Source organism: Girardinichthys multiradiatus, chromosome 12 (assembly GCF_021462225.1).
Source record: "Girardinichthys multiradiatus isolate DD_20200921_A chromosome 12, DD_fGirMul_XY1, whole genome shotgun sequence".
Classification (NCBI taxonomy): Eukaryota; Metazoa; Chordata; class Actinopteri; order Cyprinodontiformes; family Goodeidae; genus Girardinichthys; species Girardinichthys multiradiatus.
In genome coordinates, this window is record NC_061805.1 from 45,140,234 (window position 1) to 45,166,115 (window position 25,882).

At 39.2% G+C, this 25,882-nt stretch overlaps 1 protein-coding gene across 2 annotated transcripts in view; it reads right to left on the reverse strand.

Moving 5' to 3' along the window:
• The window catches only part of kremen1 (kringle containing transmembrane protein 1), a 92,088-nt gene that overhangs the window by 16,324 nt on the left and 49,882 nt on the right, over positions 1-25,882 (reverse strand). The window lies entirely within an intron of this gene.

A 25,882-nucleotide genomic window follows, 5' to 3' on the forward strand; every position in this document is an offset into this window, starting at 1 on the left:
AGAAGACGTTTTGCAACCTACCTACGTTTTTATCCTTACAATTGCCCTGAATGTTTGGGGCCTGAAAACTCCTGAAGTAAACAATTATCGCAAACATCTGTGCTGCAGACTCAACAAGCACAAATATCCACATTGAAAAAACACAAAAATGCACACTTCAAAGCTGCTGGTGGAATTTAGGCTTTAATAAGCCAGAGGGGGAGAAATGGAAGAAACACAAGGCGCTCCAATCCAGACCTATGAAAACCTTTGGAGGTTGCAGCAGGAAGGAGGCTCAGTTGAACTCTCACTCTCACAGCTTGGTTTGTTTACCTTCCTGCAAAGCAACACAGTAAGCCTAACAGCAGCTCATGCGTTCCTCTGTCAGGGAACAGGAGAACGCCAACCCAAAACACACAAGAGAGGTGGAGAGAAGAACAAAACACACAGGAATGAGATGGAGAACATCAAACGTATGCAGCAGGCTTTGGCAGCGGGTTCATGCAAGCAGGTTGATGATCTGAGGCGGCAAACATGTTATTATGGGAACTAAATCCGAAATTCCTACGACAGCTGGAGGGTTGAGAGGAAAGAAAGAAAACCCCAAAGACACATTTAAAGGTCGCCTCTCTCTAATTATTTTAAATTGACTTAGTATTGGCCTTTTCTTTTATCCTCCTAACAGTGTTCTAGATGAGGAAACACAGGGAATACGAGGTCAAATATTAGGTCAATGGAGTGTTTCAGGGAATTCAGTTCAAAGTTAAGATCACAATTTGTTTCAGGCAAGAAAACTACAAAGACAAGCAGTGATTGGTTTGTAAACATCAGTATTTTTCCCTATTTCTAGCAACTTGATTACTTGGAATTGTCTTTCTTGTGCTTTATTAAATGCGATAAATCCTTCGGGAGAAAATATAAACCTACATGTCAACAACTCTAAAAAGAAAGGCTTTAATGTTGTTTAGGGGTATGATTTTTTCCACTCTAAAGAATAATTAGAACAAACTATTATGTTTTATGTGTATGATTTATGATTTATTTACTTGAAAATTGAATGTTTACACCCAGGTATGCAAAAAACATTTAAATACTTTGTTATGATATTGTACAGTACTTTAAAACAAAATGACATATAACTGTAACAAACTTTAATTAATATTTCCCCAGGCTGTAAAAATCTAACAGACAAAATAATCATTTGAATATATCTAGAACTTGGATTAATATCCTTGTAGGTGTTTCAACAGCTGTGATTCCATTCAATCCAAATGAGTGGTATTATTTTACATATTTCCAAAATACAGTTTCAAATATGTGAAGATTTGAGTTGTGCAGGATTTATATTTGTTATTTTAATTTGTATTATATTGTGTCCCAGTACTGACTGATTATCAATAAATGTTCTTATTTCTTTTATTTGAAATAACTTGAATAATTACTTGGAAACAGTATCTCTTTGTATTCATGAGCCCATTGACACAGTGACGAAAGTTAAGTGTCCTATTGTTATTGCAACTTAAAGGATTTTTTAAACTCCTCCATGTCCGTCCAGATAAATGGGGAAAATATGTTTATAGCAGTGTCTTAAAAGAATTTGCTTCTTTCTGCCTACACAATATTTGCGTCTAACAGAACAGTTGAGAGTTACCAGCCAGGTTAACAAGTATTATGATGCTGTAAATTCTCACCACAAACCACGATGATGTACTCCTAATGCAGACAAATGGTCCTGAGCAGTTTCTGGGAAACATACCAGCAGGGGAGCAGCTCAGGCTTAAGAGAAGTGCAACACCTGAAGATTTCGCAATCGCTAAGACTGCCAGCGACGTAACCTCCAGCGAAAATAAATGTAGGCATGCAGAAGACTACTTCTTTGTGTGTTGGTTCACATGCTTTATGTTCTGGCAGCTTTGCCAAGCAAAACACCTTAAATTATTTTCATTTATAGCAGTTTTTCCCTTCAAAAGTCTTATCATAGAAAGAGGTGTAGTTTAACAGATTGTCATTCAGTTATTGTTTGACTTCAGAATGAAAAGAACGCAAACTGACATAAAGATAAAAAGAACCAGTGTGAAAAATAGAAAATAAAATAATCATTTTAGTTGCATCACTGCTTCATTAACATCCAATCCAAAAGTCATTAGTGCCTCCCCGTTAGAGCACGGCGGTTAAACAAGTGAGGTTGAAGGAGTTTACCCAGGATTTTAAAAGCTCATTCATCAAGTGCTTAAAGGATCATTGCAATCAAAGGTATGGTAAGATCATGGGAAGTCTTCTAGCAGCTCATTAATCCACCACCAGCAGGTTGTATTTAAAGCTGATGCACAAACACCTTTGCTTTGTGTTTCTTTGCCTTTTTCCCTGCTTTGTCTCATTTCTTGTTGTGCTTTGGCCTCAGTTATTACCGCTTTTGTAGTACAGTATACTCAATATGTAAACAAATACAGCTGCTGCATTTCATCATGCCTGTGATTACTGTTGTCTACTGCACCGCAGCCCACGAGAACATAAGGAAAAATGGAAAAATATGCCACAAAACCCCCCCAGGAGTTTCTGGAAACTCTGTATTGTTTGTCAAGAACTGAGAGTTGCTGCTGTGTTTCAGCTGCTTTGTTTTTCCACGGGTATCATAAATTCTCCAGCTTCTAAATGGAACAGGTTTGCAATTTAAAGTAAACTGGTTTATTATTGGGCACACTGAGAAAATGAATTAAATCTAACATACAGATTTACCAAAGTACATTTCGCTGTTTGAATCAGAGCCTTTGCTGTGTATTACACAGGTACTGCATTTATAAGTCATACTCTGCAAGTTATTTGTCTTTGTTTGTGTGTGGGGTGGAGACTGTTAGAACAAGACTGAGACAGAGCCAATCAATGTCCCCGCTTGGGGCCTTGGGATAGTGACTAACCATCTAATTAGAGGGAAGGGAGAAGAAGCTGGGCTTTAAATGAATAATTAGTGTCTTCTCTAAGCCCAAACAATGCAGGAAAGACATGAAAAATGGCCACCGCACTGCATCGCCACCTCTGCTGACAAACCAAACAGGCCATGTCCCGAGGAGAGCCAGGAGACTTGATACTGGAGAGATTTGGAGACGAAAAGATGAGAAGATACTTTGTGGCCACCTTAGGTGAAAGATAAGCACATCATTCATCATTACAGAGTTTCCAAGAGACTAAAGTCCCATTCGTCTGCAGTGACAGGTTTTACTGGTTATCTGGGCACCAGACGGTAATGTCAGAGTCTCTTACTTTCTCATTACACGTTTTCAAATTGATGTAAATAAACTTTACTTCAAATGCTGGAATGGAAGTCACATTGCAGATTAAAAGCTCCTAATTATTACATCACTGAGAATGAAAAATTACATAAAAAAATCCATTTCTGATGCAGTGGTACCACTAAGGAGCTTAAGATGACAACAGTGGTAAAAAAATAAAAAATAAAAAATGGAGTCCTTTTTTATAAAAACAACACAAACATCTGAAATTTCTTAACCAGGCTCAGTAAAAGCAACATAGGTTTAGTCAATAATATGACTTTAAAGAACAGTAGACAAATATGGTCATTATTTTATTGGAGCCTAATTTGCGGTATATTTAGAGGAAACACTTGTTAGGTCAGGTGACAGATTATTTCTAATGAGCATTACAAAAGATTTACTGGGCTATTCAGGTTTGAATGTATGTCCAGAAGCATTAATTTATTCCAATATTTAAAAAGGCAATACAAAATCTCTTTTTTTTCCTTATCACTAAATTTATAACCATCTCCTAGTTACCAACAACTGCATGGAAATTAGTTGAATTGTAAAGAGTTTGTTAATTGAAATACTTTAATTTGAAATTGAAATGTTTTTGTTAATAAATTCATGCATTTTGGAAAGAAGATGTTGTGAATTTTTTCCATCTTTGTGTAGAGTTTGATGTTTTGAGAATGTCAGTGCTTGAATCACTCTTTCATCTATCGTTCTAATACCACCCCCATATTGGTCTGGTATTCACAAGATACTACAATACTTGACAGACCAAAAGTTGTTTAATTAAACTTTAACCCCAACACCCAAAGCAGTGAAAGTTCAGTTCAACAAAATTCAACAGAGGAGTAACAAGGAGTTTCAGGAGTAATATTATGGCAACTGAATAACAAAACTACGTGGGCTTCATTTGCTCTATATTTACTCTCACTCACTTAAAACTGTGCACATATATTTATATTATATTGTAGATATGTTTATACTGTTTAATTTGTACTGTATTGCACCGACTACGCCAAACCAAATTCCTTGTATGTCCAAAAACGTACTTGGCACTAAAGCTTTTCTGATTCTGATTACAGTCAGGATAAAGAGGAGTCCAGTTGTGACAGAAGGTGGGAAGCACTGCTGTGTGAGGACTGGACCAAATATAAGTCCATAGAGATGAGGGAGGGGTAAAAGGTCGCTCTTGCTGCTTGTCGAGAAGGGTAAGAACTACAAATGCTTTCACATCAGGGTCTCCAAAAGTCTTCCAAAGCAGGGGGTCTGAATACTTGCTAAATATAGTGACTAAGTCGCTTAATTGACAGCTCTTTTTACAGCAGAAAGCAACTTTACAGAACATTTTACTAATGTTTGAAACCCAAAAACATCAAATAATTGACAGAAGCATCTTTTCTAAAAATCCTGTTATGTTCTTAAGATTATTATTCCCTCTCCATCTAAGCAGTCGGTAGTTTAAATTCAGCAGCCCGGCTGCTGACAAGAAATATTTCCTCAAATATTTTGAGGAAATGGTCGTTCTGATTCTTAATATGTAATTGTCAATGTCTTAAATATAAACATTGTATGTAACCAAAAAATGTATCATTATAGCTGACAGTGGTTTTCCTGTGGTTGATTCATTTTAGCTTATACAACACCAGGCTTTTTATCCAAACTAAATATTTCAAATGAAATGTCTTTCTTTGACTCCAAGTACCTCTCTGCAAAAAAGCAATGCTTGTATACTTATGCAGTCAGCATTGACTAAACGATTTAAGTAAGTTAAGTCAAATATTTGCAAAATGAAAAAAAGGGACCACACACATACTCAAGAGATAAAATAGCACCTTTTGTAAACTTTCCATGAAAATTTGCATTAATTTTATTTAAATAAAGCAATGTTGATGTGCTTTTGACCATTAATCGTTGGACCTGCTGTCATTCTCCTCCTCCCTTCCAGCACAAAACAATGTCAGTCTGCTTGTTCTCATTAGCAAACATTCTACCAAACCTGTTCCCCTCATAATCAATACCTTTAATTCCCTAATGGTCCTGGCTAATTTAACAGGACCATGAACCAGATGAGGGTGGAAATCTCTGTTATGTCGTCCTGGTTGTTTGTGTAGAAGTTTTCTCTGCTTTTGAAATATTTGGAAAAGTAAATCGGATTTTAAAAGGCTGCAAACATTACAGTTGACATCCTCATGATAAGAGTTCATTTACAATTAGCACTGGTTTCTTAATTCTTCCTCCAAGGGGGAGCCACATGACAAGCCTCTTGGGGTTTTCTGTTTTGCTGAAGTTTCCTCTAATAAAGCCATCTTTGTCCCTTAAAAAGTCATGATTTTGTTTTTATCCCCATTACTAATATGAGTGGAGAAAAATAAAGCTCTTAGGCCAAAAAAAACAATTTGCAGAGCATGACTGACCTCAGTCCAACGTACTTTTTAAACCGCCGTTTTAAAATGGTCAGAACTGTAAATCATGCCCAGTTTCTCTGGGACACTCAAGCTAAACCAATTAGCCTATTAGGTGGACATCTGAACATTAGATGCGTAATTCCAAAAACTGACCAGTTGCAACATCTCCCGTATCAATCAAACTTAGACTTTTTATGTTTGTCAGAGAAATGGCTACATTAGAATTCCTCTATTCATGTCTTAAGGAGAGATAGACCACAGGGCTGTGGAGGAGGTGTGCTATTTTATCTCACAGAGAATATAAAATGTGAACAAATAACATGTTTAAGTGAAAATGACATGCAATGTATTGGCATAAAAATAATTCTCGCAGAACTGATGTCTTTCACTCTGATCGGGATATATAGACCTCCAAATGCAAAATGCAACTTCTACGATAAATTAAATGTATTACTCTGACACGGTGTCATGAACAATGAAATAATATTAATGGGAGATTACTAAATTGAAACAATAAAGATAAAAGGAAGGAGCTAAATAGAATATTAGGCAAATATAATTTTAAACAGATAAAAAAAGGACCCACCATGATTACAAATGCCCTAGAAACATTAACAGACATTAAGCGTCATGCTCTAAAATAGAAACAGTAATTTCAAGTTTAAAATCATCAAAGGCAAAATATATCTTTAGTATGGGCACTGTGTTTCTGAAAACAAATAAAAATGCTCTAATTCCATCCATCTGTAAAATTATAAATTGTTCAATCAATAAAGGAGTATTTCCTACAGCATGGAAAACAGCAGTAATCACACCAGTCTTTAAATCAGGTGAAGAAAGGGAGATAAGCAATTATAGACCCATTAGTATTCTTCCAACTGTATCAAAAGTCATAGAAAAAAATTATTTCTGAACAAATTATACTACATCTGAATTCCACTCCATTCACTTTGCACCCCATGCAGTTTGGATTTAGAAAACATCATTCAACTGAGACAGAAAATAACTTGATTGAAAATATCAAGGTTCAATTAAACAAAGGGGAAGTAATCAGAGCTGTGTACCTTCACTTAAGAAAAGCTTTTGATACAGTTAATCATGATACCTTTATGGTTAAATGATCAAAATCCTTTTTTACACCAAAAGTTATTCAGTTGATTTAATCATTAATTATCAAACCAAAAACAATGTGTGCAAATAGATAAAATCTTTGATGTAGCCTATAATGATAATATAGGTGTGCCCCAAAGCTCAACCTTGGGCCCCTTGTTATTTAGTCTGTAGATAAATGACTTGCCAGATGCATGTCCTCCTGATGCCGCATGCAAGTTATATGCAGACAACACAGTAATTTGCATACATGGAAAAACCAAGCAACAGGCTGCAGAGAAGCTGACATCAGTAATGGTATCAGTTTGTCATTGGCTAAAAAATTGAAGTTTACATCTTAATGTCAGTAAAACATTCTGTATATTCTTTTCAAAGTGTGCATGTATAGAGCCAGATCAAATTATTACAGTTGCTGGGCAAACATTAACACCAGTATGGGAGTATAAATATTTGGGGAATATAATAAATTAAAAAAATTATAATATCAAATATACTTTATTAATAAAAACATTTTAACAAGCTACAAAACAAAATTAGCTCAGTGTACCAAGGGGTTCTCTGTCTCAGTGTCTAGATATCTAACACTGTTGTATCTGGAGCAACAAATGAATTCAAGCACAAACCCTCTTCATAGTGGTGCCTGAACCTGCTTGAGGTTGCAGGCAAAAAGCGCTGGTTGTGATGAAAGCTGGCATTAGACCACCTAGGGAAAGTATTCTCTAAAAACAATAAAGAATGAGATAAATTATGTAATCACAGAAACCTAAAAGCATCACAAGGTCAACCACAACCGCCACAAGGCAGGGCTCAAACTGAACTTCAGTCTGGGCTTGATTTCCAAACTACTTAAGCGACTTTGTTTCAACAACGTCTTCTTTTTATTCCGTTTTTTTTTCTTCTCAAGGCAATTAGCTATTCATTTTGCTTCAATAAAACTGTTTCCCTGCAAGCTGATTCCCATCGCATAGTTTTGTTTCTCAGATATGTGAACGCTTGTATGTATTACGCAACAGTTTGGTATTTGGATGCAACAAGACAGTCACAGACATAAAGTCATATCAAAAGATTTAAAAAAAAATCCTTCATTTGACACTTCTGTAAAAATGAAAGTGTAGGACTGACAAAAAATATAAGCTAATTATTTTCTACTTATTCTGATGTCACACTGTTTCATATCTTGTCGTGTATGCTAGGGTACTGAAAAAGGAACAAGGTAAGCAGGTCTATATGTGTGGAAATTAAGGATATTTTGAGAAACATCAAGTCCAGTCACATCTTAAAACCACCAAACAGCTATGCCTCTTGAAAACCAATTAAGCCCAGGAAATCATTTCAGATGTTGGGTTGAGGAAAATGCTGTGCAGCTAGTCAATGAACCTGGTCTCTCTAATGTCATCAATAAGCAGGGTGTGCCTACCAAACTGAGGGGGGTGGGGGGGTGGGGGGGTACCAACCACAGACTAAACATGCAAAAAGTGCTATACAGAACTCATTCATGGCCCATCAGATAAATTAACACTAGGACTCCCAGAATTCTAACACTACTAGAACTCCCAAGCCTGTCAATTTGACGGCGAGCATTCTGGATGCGAGGGAGGTGATGACGTCATCGCATTACATGCAGTCAAAATGCTGCAGGTTTTCTTGCACGCTATAAAATTATGGTTTTGACAAGAATTAATAATAGTATTTGATCAAAACCTATTATGTTTTATTATTATTTATAAGTAGTACTGAAAAATAATACAGAGTAGTGCGTACATTAAAAAAAAAAAGTTTTACTAATCTAATGGACAGCTCCATGTTACGCCCCCCTTTCACTTCGCGGACATAAACTAGTGCTAAAAATGCCTTCAGGTCATCCACACTCATGTCTGAGGAGGAATCATCTCCTAAAACTCTGCGGGCCTCAGCCACACTGCAGCCCTGAACGTGGATGAGCATTTCAGTATCCACCTAGCAGAGGAACGCGGTCTGGGCATCTTGGATCTGGCGCTCTGTCAACGCGTTCTGGCTCTAACACCTCCCTCTACTTTCTTCCTCCCCTACCACTGTCCACACAGTGCCATCCTTTCCTATCTCCTCCTCCTTCCCAGGTGTGCGCTCGTCTTGCGATGAAAACGCCGTAAAGCGCAGAATAGATTGTTGTTACTGGGCTACTATATCTATGACCTAACTTATTGTTTATTTCTTTTTCCATTATCAGTACCTTGAGTTGTAGTTTCTCTCCTGCCAGTGAGCTGGTTTGCTGGGTTTATAGCTAGGCACTGGGCACCTGGCTCATCTCCCTGTCTCTGAACCTGCGCTGATTGTGGCACTGTTGCTATAGTTTATATATTATTAGTTTACTAATCTGTAAACTATAGCCTAAAATGATAAAATCGTTACATAGGCTAGTCTTTTACTACCATGAAATAATGCGCCACAACCTCCCTCGTGTTTTTTAGTCGGGGGAGGCTCATTCTCTGACCCGCTGTCACTGGAACTGAATGCTGACCAAGAGCCGTCAGAATCCTTCTCGAGCCCAGAATCACGAGCATCTAATTTTTGAAGCATTTCCAATGCCTCTTGAGCAGAAAATATCCTTCTAGAAGCCATTTGTAGGATGCCAACAATCTCATTCTCAGACTGTGTTCACGTGTATACTCAGCCACGGGAAAAAAAAAAAATATCAGTGTAGATAATAGGGCAGTCAAAATAGAGGCTGTGGTAGTTAGTGTTAGAAATACTTAGATCTTTTATTTACTTTTTTATTTTTTTAAATAGACATAGTAATACACAAGACACAGGTTTAGAAAAAGTCAGGATGCCAGGAAGATAAGAGTTTTAATAAACCAGAGTTATGGCATGTCAAACTTTCAAAACCGTGAAATTGATGGCCCTGGGAGTTCTAGTGTTAAAAGGTGCCCTTTATTTATTTTCTTATTTTTCTTTTGATTTATTTATTTAATTGGTACTCATACCCCCTCCTTCTAATACCGCCCTGGCCATTTGCCCTGCTAGTGAAGTTTATTTAGACCACAAGACTGGCCATAAGTATCCTGGAACCCCAAATGATTGAACTGCCTTCAAAGCGTAGCATGAGAATCTGTAATGCTATTATTTGGTCAGTGTTGACTGTTGGAGAAGTTCATATGTGCAGTATTGCATGCACATGTGAGCTCAAGGGTTGGAATTTTTCCACAAGTCCAAGAAAAATGGTGGCAGGTTGGTTTATATAGTGATCAAATTGTGTATACTACAGTGGAAAATGCGTTATAAGGGGATGCAGAGTTTTCTTTCCTATAGCATTATGTCTTCTAACAGCACGGAAACGAAAGCCAGATGCGCAATAGTGTGACAGCAGCATAGGCAGCCCACACTGGCAGCCACTACTCTCAGTCACAAAGGTCCAGACATCCTTTTTCAAGCTGTTCTATTCAGATGTGTTGACACTTCTGATAAGACAAACTTCTTGCTATCAAGCAGATGTAAAATTAAGCAGATTGTTTGTTTGAATATAGCATAAAAATAGATATACATTTCAATACTTCTTGAAATTAATATAATTTGCAAAGATTTGAGGCAAATTTGTAGCAATAGTTCACAAGGGGTTAAACTGATTTGCATCAATTGATGGGACACAGCGGTGCTCTTAATGTGAGTTCCCCTTTAGAGTTTCCAGTTACCCATAACAAACATGATGTTGCAGTGCAGGAAGAAACCAGAGTACCCAGAGAAAACCCACACATTCACCGGGACAACATACAAACTCCATATAGAAACCCGGGGAAATTATTGTTTATATATAAATTAACTTATATGACATGCAAGTTTATTTGTATATCACATTTAAGCAACAAAACAATTCAAAGAGATTTACATGATGAAAACTTATCAAAAAGAAATATAAAAAAAGTAAACTGCATTGGCATAATAAAAGAAAGTAAAGAAAACTTGGACTACAGACTGAAATTAATTATGTTTAAGTTAATAGTTTAAATAGGCAATAAATAATTGGGTTTTTAATCCTGATTTAAAAGAACTCAGGGTTTCAGCATTTTTACAGATTTTTGAAAGTTTGTTCCAGATTGGTGGTGCATAAGAAGTGAATGCTGCATCTCTATGTTTGGTTCAGATTCTGGGGATGCAGAGTAGACTTGAACCAAAAGACATAAGTGGTGATTTCTAAACTAACAGAAATATTTTAAAGTATATTCTCTGAGGTAGGGAGCCAGTGTAAGGACTTCAGAGTTGGGGTGATGCGCTCTACTTTCTTACTTTTAGTGAGGACACTGGCTGCAGCAATCTAGAACAGTTACAGTTTTCTGATTGACTTATAGATCAATTGAAGTCAGAAAATAAACAAAGAAACCCATGCTTAACAGTAAGTCATTCTTTTTACAGTCTCTCTTCAAGGGCTATTTAATCTTTAATCTTTTCACTCACAAGAAACAGCACCTGTACCACAAACCTTGTTTCAATTTCCCCAAAATTTATCAGCTTGTACTTTCTCAGAAAAGATGGACATTTACTGCAGGTGGAGTCAGAAAGTTAAACAAAAGTCTTGGTCTTGTGAAACCTTTGGTGGACACAGAAAAAAATTGCCTGCATGTACATGTATAGAACACCTGGTGGCAATCATGAGTTCTTCACATGTTACTCAGGTGTCAACTCAATTTCAAAAGGCCATGTGGTGGCATCATAAATCCATCTTAATTAAGCAACACTCATCACTGCATACTTTTCTGAAAAAACCCCGCCCTAACACATTACTTTGTTTTAATATGTTCAAGGTGTGGCTGCCTTGCCAGATGGATGTGACGTTTCTGGCGTTGAGTCTTTTGTTACACGATGACAGATGGTTAATCAGCCTTTCCTTTTGATTGTTTATAAAGACAAAAGCAGAAGCTTCTCACAGAGTAGCTTCCTGGTAGTTAAATGTTCAGATGCAAACTCTCTGACAGCTCGATAACAAAGACGCATCTTAAAATAACACAAAACAGGTGGGAGCTGTGGCATTTTGATAATAAGACTCATTACCTACATTGGCAGGTAATATCAGCCACATTAACAATGTATGATACAAAAAAAAAGCAAACAGACACGGCGTCACACACTTTAAGATGTATATAATTAAAGTTGTGTGTTAGAAATTGGCACTCTGGGAGTTTACACAGGGTTTATTATTACAGGAATTACCATTTATGATTCTCTTTACAATGGAGTATCATCCAGTCTGTCTTCCAGTGCCTTTTTACTTGTAAAAACACTTTTTTGTTCGACACATTAGATAATTTACAGCTGCTGCACATCCCTGTAGATAAGAAAAGGCACTGTGGCATAACAAGTTTTTCCTGGTTATTTGCTGTTGACAGATGAATTCCCAATGTGCAGATCAAAGCTACTTTGTCTTAGCAAATGCTGGAGGACTTCACCCTGACAATTTCACTCTGTCAGTCAAATTCAGTTAAGGCATATTGTTAATGCATGTCAGCGAAGAGAAGCCCCATCAAAAGAGAATGTCTTTCCAGTTTGGAATGCTTCAGGGAAAAGACATCATCAAACTGTCACAAAAACAAGCATTTCAGAACATCACTGCACAAAGTCAGAGGCATGCAGTAGAGTTGTGCATGATATTATCTACAAACGATTGCTTGTGAAACAATTGAAAATATGTCATACATACTAGGTTCTTCACAGGAGCCACCTTTTGTTTTGATTACTGCTCTGCACACTCTTGGCATTCTGTTGATGAGCTTCAAGAGGTAGTCACCTGAAATGGTTTTCCAACAGTCTTGAAGGAGTTCCCAGAGATGCTTAGCACTTGTTGGCCCTTTTGCCTTCACTCTGCAGTCCAGCTCACCCCAAACCATCTCGATTGGGTTCAGGTCCGGTGACTGTGGAGGCCCGGTCATCTGGCGCAGCACCCCATCACTCTCCTTCTTGGTCAAATAGCCCATACACAGACTGGAGGTGTGTTTGGGGTCATTGTCCTGTTGAAAAATAAATGATGGTCCAACTAAATGCAAACCGGATGGAATAGCATGCCGCTGCAAGATGCTGTGGTAGCCATGCTGGTTCAGTATGCCGTCAATTTTGAATAAATCCCCAACAGTGTCACCAGCAAAGCACCCCCACACCATCACACCTCCTCCTCCATGCTTCACGATGGGAACCAGGCATGTAGAGTCCATCCATTCACCTCTTCCGCACCGCACAAAGACACGTTGGTTGGAAACAAAGATCTCATACTTGGACTCATCTGACCAAAGCACAGATTTCCACTGGTCTAATGTCCATTCCTTATGTTCTTTAGCCCAAACAAGTCTCTTCTACTTGTTGTCTGTCCTCAGCAGTGGTTTCCTAGCAGCTATTTACCATGAAGGCCTGATTCACACAGCCTCCTCTTAACAGTTGTTCTAGAGATGTGTCTGGTGCTAGAACTCTGTGTGGCATTGACCTGTTCTCTGATATGAGCTGCTGTTAACCTGCGATTTCTGAGGCTGGTGACTTGGATGAACTTATCGTCCTGGGGCGGTCCTCATGTGAGCTAGTTTCTTTGTAGCGATTTATGGTTTTTGCGACTGCACTTGGGGACACTTTCAAAGTTTTCCCAATTGTTCGGACTGACTGACCTTCATTTCTTAAAGTAATGATGGCCACTCATTTTTCTTTACTTAGCTGCTTTTTTCTTGCCATAATACAAATTCTAACAATCTATTCAATAGGACTATCAGCTGTGTACTGTATCCACCTCCTGCACAACACAACTGTGCTATGAATCAGAAAAAGGCAGACCCAAGATTCAGCCAGACACAGTACTGAAAGTTTAAAAGGTTTATTCAGCCACAGAAAAGAGGGATTAGTGACTTGTAGTCTCTCCAGATTTTGCACGGATCAGAAAAGCCACTAACCTGCTTTTGTCTTGAGTGGAACTTGAAACCCAGAGGGGAAACCTCAGTGGGCGGCAGGCGGTGATCTCCACAGCACAGGTAAGAAGTGACTCCAGGCTGAATAATCCGAGGGCTAGGCTGGCTCAATAATCCAAGGACAGAAACAGGGTCAATGATTGGAACAAGATACGTCAGGCAAGGGGCAGGCAGAGGCATAAACCAGATGCAGGAAACAGGGTCAAAAACCAAAATCCAAACAGTCCGACAGGGAGCAGGCAGAGAGGCAAAAATCCAAGAGACAAGGCAAGGTCATGAACAATGATCAGACAGGAAGGAACGCTGGATGTCTACTCACACGATGGCTTTCAAAAATCTGTCTGCTTGTCAGAGTCAGTATATATCAGGGAAGACACAGGTGCTTGGCATTCCACAGATTGCACTGCACAGCAGCAGCCACCAGGTGCATCTAATCTGCTGATAGCAGCCAGGGAGACAGGGTAGAGCAGACGTGCCAAAATCATAACAAACTGATGGTCCCAACCCCATTTATAAGGCTTGAAATCCCACTTATTAAACCTGACAGGGCACACCTGTGAAGTGAAAACCATTTCAGGTGACTACCTCTTGAAGATCATCAACAGAATGCCAAGAGTGTGCATAACAGTAATCAAAGCAAAAGATGGCTACTTTGAAGAACCTAGAATATAAAACATATTTTCAGTTGTTTCACACTTTTTTGTTCAGTATATAATTCCACATGTGTTATTTCATAGTTGTGATGCCTTCAGTGTGAAGCTACAATATTCATAGTCATGACAATAAAGACAACTCTTTGAATGAGAAGGTGTGTCCAAACTTTTGGTCTGCACTGTATATGTATACAGGGGTTGGACAATGAAAATGAAACACCTGTCATTTTAGTGTGGGAGGTTTCATGGCTAAATTGGACCAGCCTGGTAGTCAGTCTTCATTTATTGCACATTGCACCAGTAAGAGCAAAGTGTGAAGGTTCAATTAGCTGGGTAAGAGCACAGTTTTGCTCAAAATATTGAAATGCACACAACATTATGGGTGACATACCAGAGTTCAAAAGAGGACAAATTGTTGATGCACGTCTTGCTGGCGCATCTGTGACCAAGACAGCAAGTCTTTGTGATGTATCAAGAGCCACGTATCCAGGGTAATGTCAGCATACCACCAAGAAGGATGAACCATATCCAACAGGATTAACTGTGGACGCGAAAGGAAGCTGTCTGAAAGGGATGTTTGGGTGCTAACCCGGATTGTATCCAAAAAACATAAAACCACGGCTGCCCAAATCACGGTAGAATTAAATGTGCACCTCAACTCTCCTGTTTCCACCAGAACTGTCCGTTGGAAGCTCCACACGGTCAATATACACGGCCGGGCTGCTATAGCCAAACCTTTGGTCACTCATGCCAATGCCAAACGTCGGTTTCAATGGTGCAAGGAGCGCAAATCTTGGGCTGTGGACAATGTGAAACATGTATTGTTCTCTGATGAGTCCACCTTTACTGTTTTCCCCACATCCGGGAGAGTTACGGTGTGGAGAAGCCCCAAAGACGCGTACCACCCATACTGTTGCATGCCCAGAGTGAAGCATGGGGGTGGATCAGTGATGGTTTGGGCTGCCATATCATGGCATTCCCTTGGCCCAATACTTGTGCTAGATGGGCGCGTCACTACCAAGAACTACCGAACCATTCTTGAGGACCATGTGCATCCAATGGTTCAAACATTGTATCCTGAAGGCGGTGCTGTGTATCAGGATGACAGTGCACCAATACACACAGCAAGACTGGTGAAAGATTGATTTGATGAACATGAAAGTGAAGTTGAACATCTCCCATGTCCTGCACAGTCACCAGATCTAAATATTATTGAGCCACTTGGTGTTTTGGAGGAGCGAGTCAGGAAACGTTTTCCTCCACCAGTATCACGTAGTGACCTGGCCACTATCCTGCAAGAAGAATGGCTTAAAATCCCTCTGACCACTGTGCAGGGATTGTATATGTCATTCCCAAGACGAATTGACGCTGTATTGGCCACAAAAGGAGGCCCTACACCATACAAATAAATTACTGTGGTCTAAGCTTTACAATAGAATATAATGTGAGATCAGTCAAAGTATGCATGGTGTTATTCTAAAACTCTTACTGTCTAGTGTACATCAGACAAAAAGCCTGGGGGAGGAAACTGTCTCTGTGGTGGCTGGTTTTAGTAGACAGTGCTCTGTAGTGCCAACCTAAAGGTAAAAGTGTAAACTGTTTGTGTGCAGGGTGTGTGGGGTCTGCAGAGATTTTAGTTGCCCTTTTCCTAACCCTAGACCTGTATAAGTCATAAGTAGAGGGAAGGTCAGCTGCACACCTGATTGTTCGTTGCAGTCTGGACATGTCCTGTTTTGTGGATGAGCCAAATCATCAGGTCCTTCTCATTACAAATGTTGTTTTTCACCTCATAAATACACTTTTTATGACAATATTGCAATGACATTTTCAGCAATAAAAGTAGGTAAAAAATATAACTGAGAACCAATTCAAATCTAATCAGCCTTAGATATTCTGTCTGTGCTTTTTTGGATTTTTCTTTAATTTCTAGTTTTTTTTTTTTCATACACCATTGTTCTGTAGAGTGTGTATTTTCGGTTTGTTTTCAATAATCCCAGCATGTTTAGCATTTGTTAAAACATTCCACAATCGTAATGTTTGGAATCTGTAGTTTTGTATCTAAAAACAGCACCTGACCGTCGAGTAAACTGCAAGTCATTAACTCCATAAAATCTGCTGGGTTTTCAGATAGACAACCTTTTGTATATAATTGGATGTTTGATATCAGGATTTCTGCTTTTTGGAGTCAGTGGTTACCTGGCATATCGAGAAATTCGGAGTGTCAGCAGCTGTTCTGGCCATTGTAAGGCTGCCTGGCATGTATGATGGGATCTTCAGGGCGATCAACACTCAGACTGAGATGTTACGTGAGCTGAATCGCAGACTGGATGTGATCCTTAGGATCACAGGCAGGTTGCGGTTCCTGGACTCAGGGGAGAAATGGGATAAATCTTGGAGAAAGTTGTTCGCTCGGATCTGGCAGAAAGACCAGGAATTTGGCTGTTTGGATTCGTCTTTGTGAAGCACCAGCGAGACTCTCAAGGCTGACGGAAAATTAAGAGTCAGCCTAACCCAAATAATTATTGTTTTTCTGAATCTGGCTCCCCTGCACGGCCTTGATGGCTGGCTATCTTCAACTTCTCCTGGAAGTTATGTAAACATGACGCTCTGCTCCCTCTGCCCCCTCCCTTCCCTGAGAACATCTGTGGACCTGCTCAGAACTTTGTGGCCAGTTGATGAACATTCCAACGAACCATCAAGGACAATGGCCTCTGTGACAGCGCTTCATGGACTTACTTGCACACACTCACTTGCACACACACACATGCTCAAGATAAACATATGCACCCCCTCACACCACCTTCACCGTTCCCGGCATGATGTTGTTTTGTAAACTTGTTGCTTCTTTGTGCTGAGGTTTTTTACAATCTCAAACTGTATCCTGCTAAGGATAAAGTGTGAAATATGATTTTTTTCCTCTACTTACCTAATGTGGCCTCTTTTCTCATCTAACAAGGGCAGCGCCTGTGAGTGGGCAGCAAAGCCTTGGTGACCCGTCCCCCCTTGTCTTGTGTCATGATGTATGTTTGGATGGGTTGTACTGGAATTCTAATTTCCCCTCGGGGATCAATAAAGTATCTTTGAATTGAATTGAATTGAATTAACCAGTGTGAATAATAAACTGAATTTGACTTCATTGTTTCATAACTAGGATCAATTGGAATATATGGACTAGACTTGGAATTGAAATGATTAGATTAAATTGACTTTGTAAAGTGACTTGAGTATCAGGCAGACCTCATTGAAACAGAGAATGTATTTAACATTTCTCAACCAATTTTTTTATAAATCAAGCAGCACAGCGGGTCACTGTTGTACCGATTTCATTTTCATACAATAAAAATATCACCAGCTTTCAGCTAATGGTATTTTTTCAGTGCAATCGGCATAACTCTAACAGCTCTTTAAGAAGGCCAAGCAATTTGTTTGGGCTGTAACTGATATAAATAAATATCCCCAATTAAATGTGGGCAAACCGGAACAGCACAGAGACACAGCATTTGCTCAATGAAGCTATTGTAGTTAACTGTGACAATATACCCACCAGTGACACAGCAAAACAATGGCCCCACTTGATGGAAATTGCTGATGAGATACCACCTCTCCTGAGCTGTGATGTAGGACTGCTCATTGGATTTAACTGTCCCAGAACTTTAGCACCAAGACAAGTGGTACTAGGACGAGATTATGAGCCATATGCAATCCTCACAGATCTAGGGTGGAGTGTCGTTGGAGGCTCAACACCACCTTTCAGTGTAACAGAATCAAGTTTGTGTCATAGAGTCACAGTAAAGGAATTGCCTCCTGTGACTCCCATGGATGTGATTAATATGCTAGAGTCAGATTTTAAGGATACTAAAGTAAGTGACAAAATGGTCTCACAAGAGGATCTCATTTTTTTGGACATGCTTAAGGAAGGAATAAGGAAAACTGAACAAGGTCACCTTGAGATGCCTCTACCATTCAAAATAAGGCCACACTTACCTGACAACAGAAGGCTTGCTGAAATCAGACTTGAACACTTAAAACGGAAGTTCAACAAGGACAGTAGCAGTTTTACATTTCGGTCTAGTTTCAGAATGAAACACCTGTGTTAATAGGCTCCTGTGTGCCTCTGGCTACAAGTGACTTTTCCCTTAATTTACTCTCAGTGTCAAAAGGGTGGGGTGACCCTCAGTGACAGAGATATCAGCTGGATAGAAAATGATCTGTTGGCAGACAGTGCAGGTGCTTCAGCAATTGGCGATGATCCAACCACACAACATTAAACATTAGAAAAAAACTTAGACAAAACGAAGGCAGAGACAAAACAAAAGCCAGACAAGATGAAAACAAAGAACATTGTTGCCATTTTCTCTGGCATCCAACAAGGTTTTTTTCTGGGTGTACTTGCCAGTCGCAGGCAGAGAACATTGACACTGAGAGATCATAGGAGTTCTCTCACTTGGCACCCAAAGCTTTTAAATTAAACAGATTGAGAACAAGCAATGCCAGAAGGTGAGGCACCACGTGGCGATTGTAGTTTCACAAAAGAAGAGACAAAGCAGTCATGTCTAAAAGCTCCCTACAGGGAGAAACCATCCCTGCTGAACGAGACACTGGATGCACCGCTCACAGAAAACCTCAGCTCATGTTCTTACTTAAAGAGCCCAGATTGAAAATGGTATATCATGTCATACACCATTTGATATGGGCAAAGCTTTCACTCATTACAAAGTAAACACATTTCATAAGACATGGCGACATGCTTGAGAGTACTGCACTGCAGAATCATCAGCAAACTGTAGAATTATCTGAAACAAAACTGTCCAAGTGTCACTTAAAATAGAGATTTGGGGTTGAAAATATGTCTATGAATTTCAATACAGAGTTATTGATCATCAGCAAGTGTAACCACCACTATAAAAGCAGCAGTCTTCTGGTCTGGAGCAGGTGTGAAAACACAATACCAAGAAGGAAAGACAATAGCAATTGCTAGAGCTATTTGATCCGCGAAGGGTTATAAGCCATTTTTCAAACAACAAAAAACCAATACAGCTACTATTTTTTTTAGGAGGTAATGTTCCAATAAATTTACACTCACAATTTGCAATGCTCAGCATTCTTGACCTCTGTTAGAATGTCAATGTTGAAGCTCATGACTGTACAATTTGGAAAAGGACTTATACAGTATATATCTTATTTGAACTAGTAGCCAAGAGAAAGTCTCTTCTCTCTAAAAATAGTATTTCAATACAACTTGAATTTGAAAGTTGCATCTGAATGAACCACAAGACTCCGGGAACAATGTCCTTTGAACAGCTGAAACCAAAACAGAGATGTTTGACCATGACGCACAGTCCCATGTTTGGAGAAAACCAAACACAGTATATCAACACAAACACTTTATAAAAACCCTCAAGCATGGTAGTGATTAATTTGGGCTTGATTTGCAGCCAGAGGACCTTGCCAATTTGTGGTTATTGTGTTGACCCTGAACTCATCTGTTAAACCAAGTATTCTAGAGTAAAACGTAAGGCCATCTGTCTGACAGCTGAATCCCTGCCCAAATTAGGTCATCAACAAAACAATGATCCTGATTGCACCAGCAAATCTAAAACAAACTTTTGGAAAGAGAAAAGAATCAAGGTGTTGCAATGGCCCATTCAAAGTTCAGAACTCAATCTGTTTGACAGGCTGTGGTGAAACCATAAAAGAGTTGTGCACAAACAAAAGCCCAAAAAAACATAATGAACTGAAGCAATTCCACAAGGAAGAGTGGCCAAAATCCTTGCAGAATAATTTGAAAGACTATTTCTATGTATTACTGGTAAAGGTGGTTTTATAAGCTATGAATCATGGGATATACTCAGCTGTTCCCATGACTGTATTTCTAGACTCAAAGTGAGTTTAATTTGACCTAAAAGGGAAATGCTTGCTCTCATTTAGACCTAATACACACTTTTCTACTTCTTACATTTGTTATTCAGTCTAATCAATTAGCCATGGATTAACACAGGCCCTACGATGCCAAAAAATTGTGAATGTTGGTGCAACAGATTGCATTGCTAAATCTTATGCCAGTTGATTTATTTTCTTTTAACTATGCCCTTCATTATATCCCAAAGGCACATTGTTGTGAGTACACAGCCAGTTTAGTTTGATGTTTATATGACACATTATATTAAATTACATCTTGTTTTATCTTGAAATCTGCTAGTGTAATATGACTGAGGAAAAATGTCCTTCTTATTAAAAATGTTTTTTTTTCGCCTCATAAATACACTTTTTTATGACAATATTAAAATTTAATTTTCAGCAATAAAAGTAGGTACAAAATATAACTGAGGACTAATTCAAACCAATCAACCTTAGATTTTCTGTCTGCGCCCCATGTGTTTATACGTAGTTTGTGTGCGACATGTGTTTAAAGAAAGAAATAAGAACTAAACTGCTTGGGATGTATGCTTTGGAGAAAGTTTGGAGATCTGCATCCCTAACAAAATACAGGTCCTTCTCAAAAAATTAGCATATTGTGATAAAGTTCATTATCTTCCATAATGTCATGATGAAAATTTAACATTCATATATTTTAGATTCATTGCACACTAACTGAAATATTTCAGGTCTTTTATTGTCTTAATACAGATGATTGTGGCATACAGCTCATGAAAACCCAAAATTCCTGTCTCACAAAATTAGCATATCATTAAAAGGGTCTCTAAACGAGCAATGAACCTAATCATCTGAATCAACGAGTTAACTCTAAACACCTGCAAAAGATTCCTGAGGCCTTTAAAACTCCCAGCCTGGTTCATCACTCAAAACCCCAATCATGGGTAAGACTGCCGACCTCACTGCTGTCCAGAAGGCCACTATTGACACCCTCAAGCAACAGGGTAAGACACAGAAAGAAATTTCTGTACGAATAGGCTGTTCCCAGAGTGCTGTATCAAGGCACCTCAGTGGGAAGTCTGTGGGAAGGAAAAAGTGTGGCAGAAAACGCTGCACAACGAGAAGAGGTGACCGGACCCTGAGGAAGATTGTGGAGAAGGGCCGATTCCAGACCTTGGGGGACCTGCGGAAGCAGTGGACTGAGTGTTGAGTAGAAACATCCAGAGCCACCGTGCACAGGCGTGTGCAGGAAATGGGCTACAGGTGCCGCATTCCCCAGGTCAAGCCATTTTTGAACCAGAAACAGTGGCAGAAGTGCCTGACCTGGGCTACAGAGAAGCAGCAAGCACTGGACTGTTGCTCAGTGGTCCAAAGTACTTTTTTCGGATGAAAGCAAATTCTGCATGTCATTCGGAAATCAAGGTGCCAGAGTCTGGAGGAAGACTGGGGAGAAGGAAATGCCAAAATGCCAGAAGTCCAGTGTCAAGTACCCACAGTCAGTGATGGTCTGGGGTGCCGTGTCAGCTGCTGGTGTTGGTCCACTGTGTTTTGTCAAGGGCAGGGTCAATGCAGCCAGCTATCAGGAGATTTTGGAGCACTTCATGCTTCCATCTGCTGAAAAGCTTTATGGAGATGAAGATTTCATTTTTCAGCACGACCTGGCACCTGCTCACAGTGCCAAAACCACTGGTAAATGGTTTACTGACCATGGTATCACTGTGCTCAATTGACCTGCCAACTCTCCTGACCTGAACCCCATAGAGAATCTGTGGGATATTGTGAAGAGAACGTTGACAGACTCAAGACCCAACACTCTGGATGAGCTAAAGGCCGCTATCGAAGCATCCTGGGCCTCCATAAGACCTCAGCAGTGCCACAGGCTGATTGCCTCCATGCCACGCCGCATTGAAGCAGTCATTTCTGCAAAAGGATTCCCGACCAAGTATTGAGTGCATAACTGTACATGATTATTTGAAGGTTGACGTTTTTTGTATTAAAAACACTTTTCTTTTATTGGTCGGATGAAATATGCTAATTTTGTGAGATAGGAATTTTGGGTTTTCATGAGCTGTATGCCAAAATCATCCGTATTAAGACAATAAAAGACCTGAAATATTTCAGTTAGTGTGCAATGAATCTAAAATATATGAATGTTAAATTTTCATCATGACATTATGGAAAATAATGAACTTCATCACAATATGCTAATTTTTTGAGAAGGACCTGTAGATTCAGCTGTGAACCGTGTATTTTGGTCTGTCAGTAAACAAATGAATGAAAACTCTTTCCGAATTTGTAAAAAATAACGCACAGCCATTAATGTCGAAACCACTAGCAACAAAAAAGTGAGTACACTACTAGGTGAAAATGTTCAAATTGTGCCCAATTAGCCATTTTCCCTCCCCACTGTCTTGTGACTCGTTGGTGTTACAATATCTCAGGTGTGAATAGGGAGAAGGTGTGCCAAGCCTGGTGTTATCTCTCTCATACTCTCTCATGTTGGTTACAGGAAGTTCAACATGGCACCTCATGGCAAAGAACTATCTGAGGAGCTGAAATAAAAATTGTTGCTCTACATAAAGATGGCCTATGCTATAAGAGGATTGCCAACACTCTGAAACTGAACTGCAGCATGGTTGCCAAGACCATACAAGGGTTTAACAGGACAGGTTCTATTCAGAACAGGTCTCGCCATGGTCGAGCAAAGAAGTTGAGTGCACAAGCTCAGTGTCATATCTAAAGGTTGTCTTTTGAAATAGATGTATAAGTGCTGCCAGCATTGCTGCAGAAATTAAAGGAGTCGGGAGTCAGCCCGTCAATGCTCGGACAATGAGCCACGCACACTGCATCAAATTGGTCTGCACGGCTGTTGTCTCAGAAGGAAGCCACTTCTAAAGATGATGCCCAAGAAAGTGCGCAAACAGTTTGCTGAAGACAAGCAGACTAGGGAAATGAATGAACCATGTCCTGTGGCCTCAAGAGACCAAGATGAACCTATTTGGTTCAGATGGTGTCAAGCATGTGTGATGACAACCAGGTGAAGAGTACAAAGATGAGTGTGTCTTGCCTACAGTGAAGCATGGTAGGGGGGGTGTCATGGTTTGGGGTTGCATGAGTGATGCCAGGTGTCGGGAGCTACATTTCACTGAGGGAACCATGAATGGCCATATGTACTTTGACATACTGAAGAAGTACATGATGCCTTCCTTTCGGAAACTGGGCTGCCGGGCAGTATTCCAACATGACGACAAAGACAACCACTGCCTTGCTAAAGAAACTAAGGTAAAGATGCTGGACTGGCAAAGCAAGTCTCCAGATCTAAGCCTTATTAAGTGTCTGTGGGGCATCATCACACAGAAGGAGGAGGAACACCAGGTCTCTAATATCCACCAGCTATGTGATGTCATCATGGAGGAGTGGAAGAGGATTCCAGTGGCAACCAGTGAAGCTCTAGTGAGCTCCATGCCCAAGACAGTTAAGGCAGCGCTGGAAACTAATCATGGCCATACAAAATACTGGCACTTGGGCACAATTTGGATACTTCACTTTTGTTGCTATTAAAACATGGTCATTAAAACATTAATGGCTGTGTGTTTAGTTATTTCTAGGGGACCGCTAATTTACACCGGTTTACAGGCTGTTATACAAGTGTCATATCTTTAGTGTTGTCCCATGAAAAGATATAATAAAATATTTACAAAAATGTAAGGAGTGTACTCACTTTTGTGAGATACTGTATAAGATTTGCTATCTTTGACACGCTAATCTAAATGAGCAGTCTTGTGAAAAAAGCCACTCAAATGCCAGTAGAAAACACATATGCTCCTGTACACATAATGACTCAAAATGTACCCTAGACTAATTCCTCCTGCAGACACACAGAGGCCATTTAGCCAACAGGCACTGTTAGATGGTTCAAATGGGTCCTGAGCCATTCAAACAGCAGACATTAGTCACATATGCTGCTCAGACAGGATAATAGTTGGATAGCTGAAGGGGCTGAGAGACATTTTTCAGACCCACTGATACCAATCACAACGAAGAGTCTAGTCTTAGTGGTGTCAGTCAGCTTATACCACTGTTCATCAGTCTACTTCAAACACAGCATGGTCTATATGAGCTTACTTCTGTTGTAATTTATGAGTGACTAAACAGGGAAGGGGCCCATTTTTATTTTAATGGCGTGATTCAGTCATGACACTTTTGTGTTTAACAAAATTACTTTTAAAAATTGTATTGACCTTAAATGGTCTTATGATATTAGAACTGATAGGTTAATTCGTCTCTCTAAAATGCCCTTAGGTGTGAATGAGTGTGTGCATAGTTGTTTGTCCTATATGTCTCTGTGTTGTGATGGACTGGCGACCTGTCCAGGGTGTACCCCGCCTCTCGCCCGTTGACTGCTGGAGATAGGCACCAGCTTCCCCGTGACCCCCAATGGAATAAGCGGTATGGAAGATGAATGAATAAATAAATGAGTTTTCCATTAATTAAATTCATGAAAAATAGATCACCAAATAGCCTCATAGTGAACAAATTATTTTAACAATGTCTTTCTGTCATTTAATTTTTTTGATTTTTTCTTATTAATGTGGTTATGTTTTGTTTGTCCTCTGTGATCTATGGTCCTCTTTCTTGGTTTTAGTTTTGCCAGTGCTATTAGACTGTCTTTAGCATTTTATTAGTCTTATACATTCCTGACATTTTGTAATTTAGTTGCAGTTGCAGAGAGGGAGCTTTGTGCAATCTCTCAGTTACAGCCACCTTATTCCTTTAGAGTAACACAGGAGGGCTTGAGGAAATTTCAGCCGATACGAGATGAGGACAATACGGTTACTTCTTGCATTCACTTGCATGTATTTGAGTTGTCAGTAAAATTAACTAGTGTGTGTTTTGACAGCAGAGAACAAAAAGATTAGTGCTTCCTCTATATCAGTGAGTTTAAAATAAATGTTCATGCTTTTGTTTGGCTGACTAAAAAACTATAATGCATGCTTTGCAGAAATAGTAAAGCAAACATTAATGAACTCTGATTATGAATGCAACTGAGACGAAAGAGCCAAGGCACCCAATACCTGATTTGAAAAATACATTTTATTACTATTGCTTTAAATGCTCAGGATCCTGTCTGTGATGTTGAAATGCTCATGAAAATGCTCAATTGTTTATTACATGTTTATAGTTTGTATGTACAGGGGTATTTATATATTTATACATCTGTTAATTTGTATCCATCTGTGTGCATATTTAGTTCACAATTGCCATATAAAATGTGCAGTATAGATAAAACTGACTAGATGTAAAATTAAGCACTTTGCAAAAATAATCTCAGAAGCTACTTGCTATGACGAAACACCACACACCCCTCCATAATTCAACAACTGCATGCAAAATATCAATTAATGTAAAGCTTAATAGAAAAATTACTAATGGATGGGAAGAAGATGAAAAGATGGAAAAGGAAAATGTAAACTCAGGGATAACAAATGCCGAGAAGTAGAGACTGATTACATAAAAATAAGATAGAATGTAGTATATGACGGGAGGAAAAGAGAAATATTTACTTTAGATGAAGTGAAGAGTTATGCTTTGCTTTTTCATTATCAAGTTGTTTTATCTAAAAACAAATGCAAGAACACTGACCTGATCCTACCAGTTTGGGACTTTTATGTCAATATACACAATAC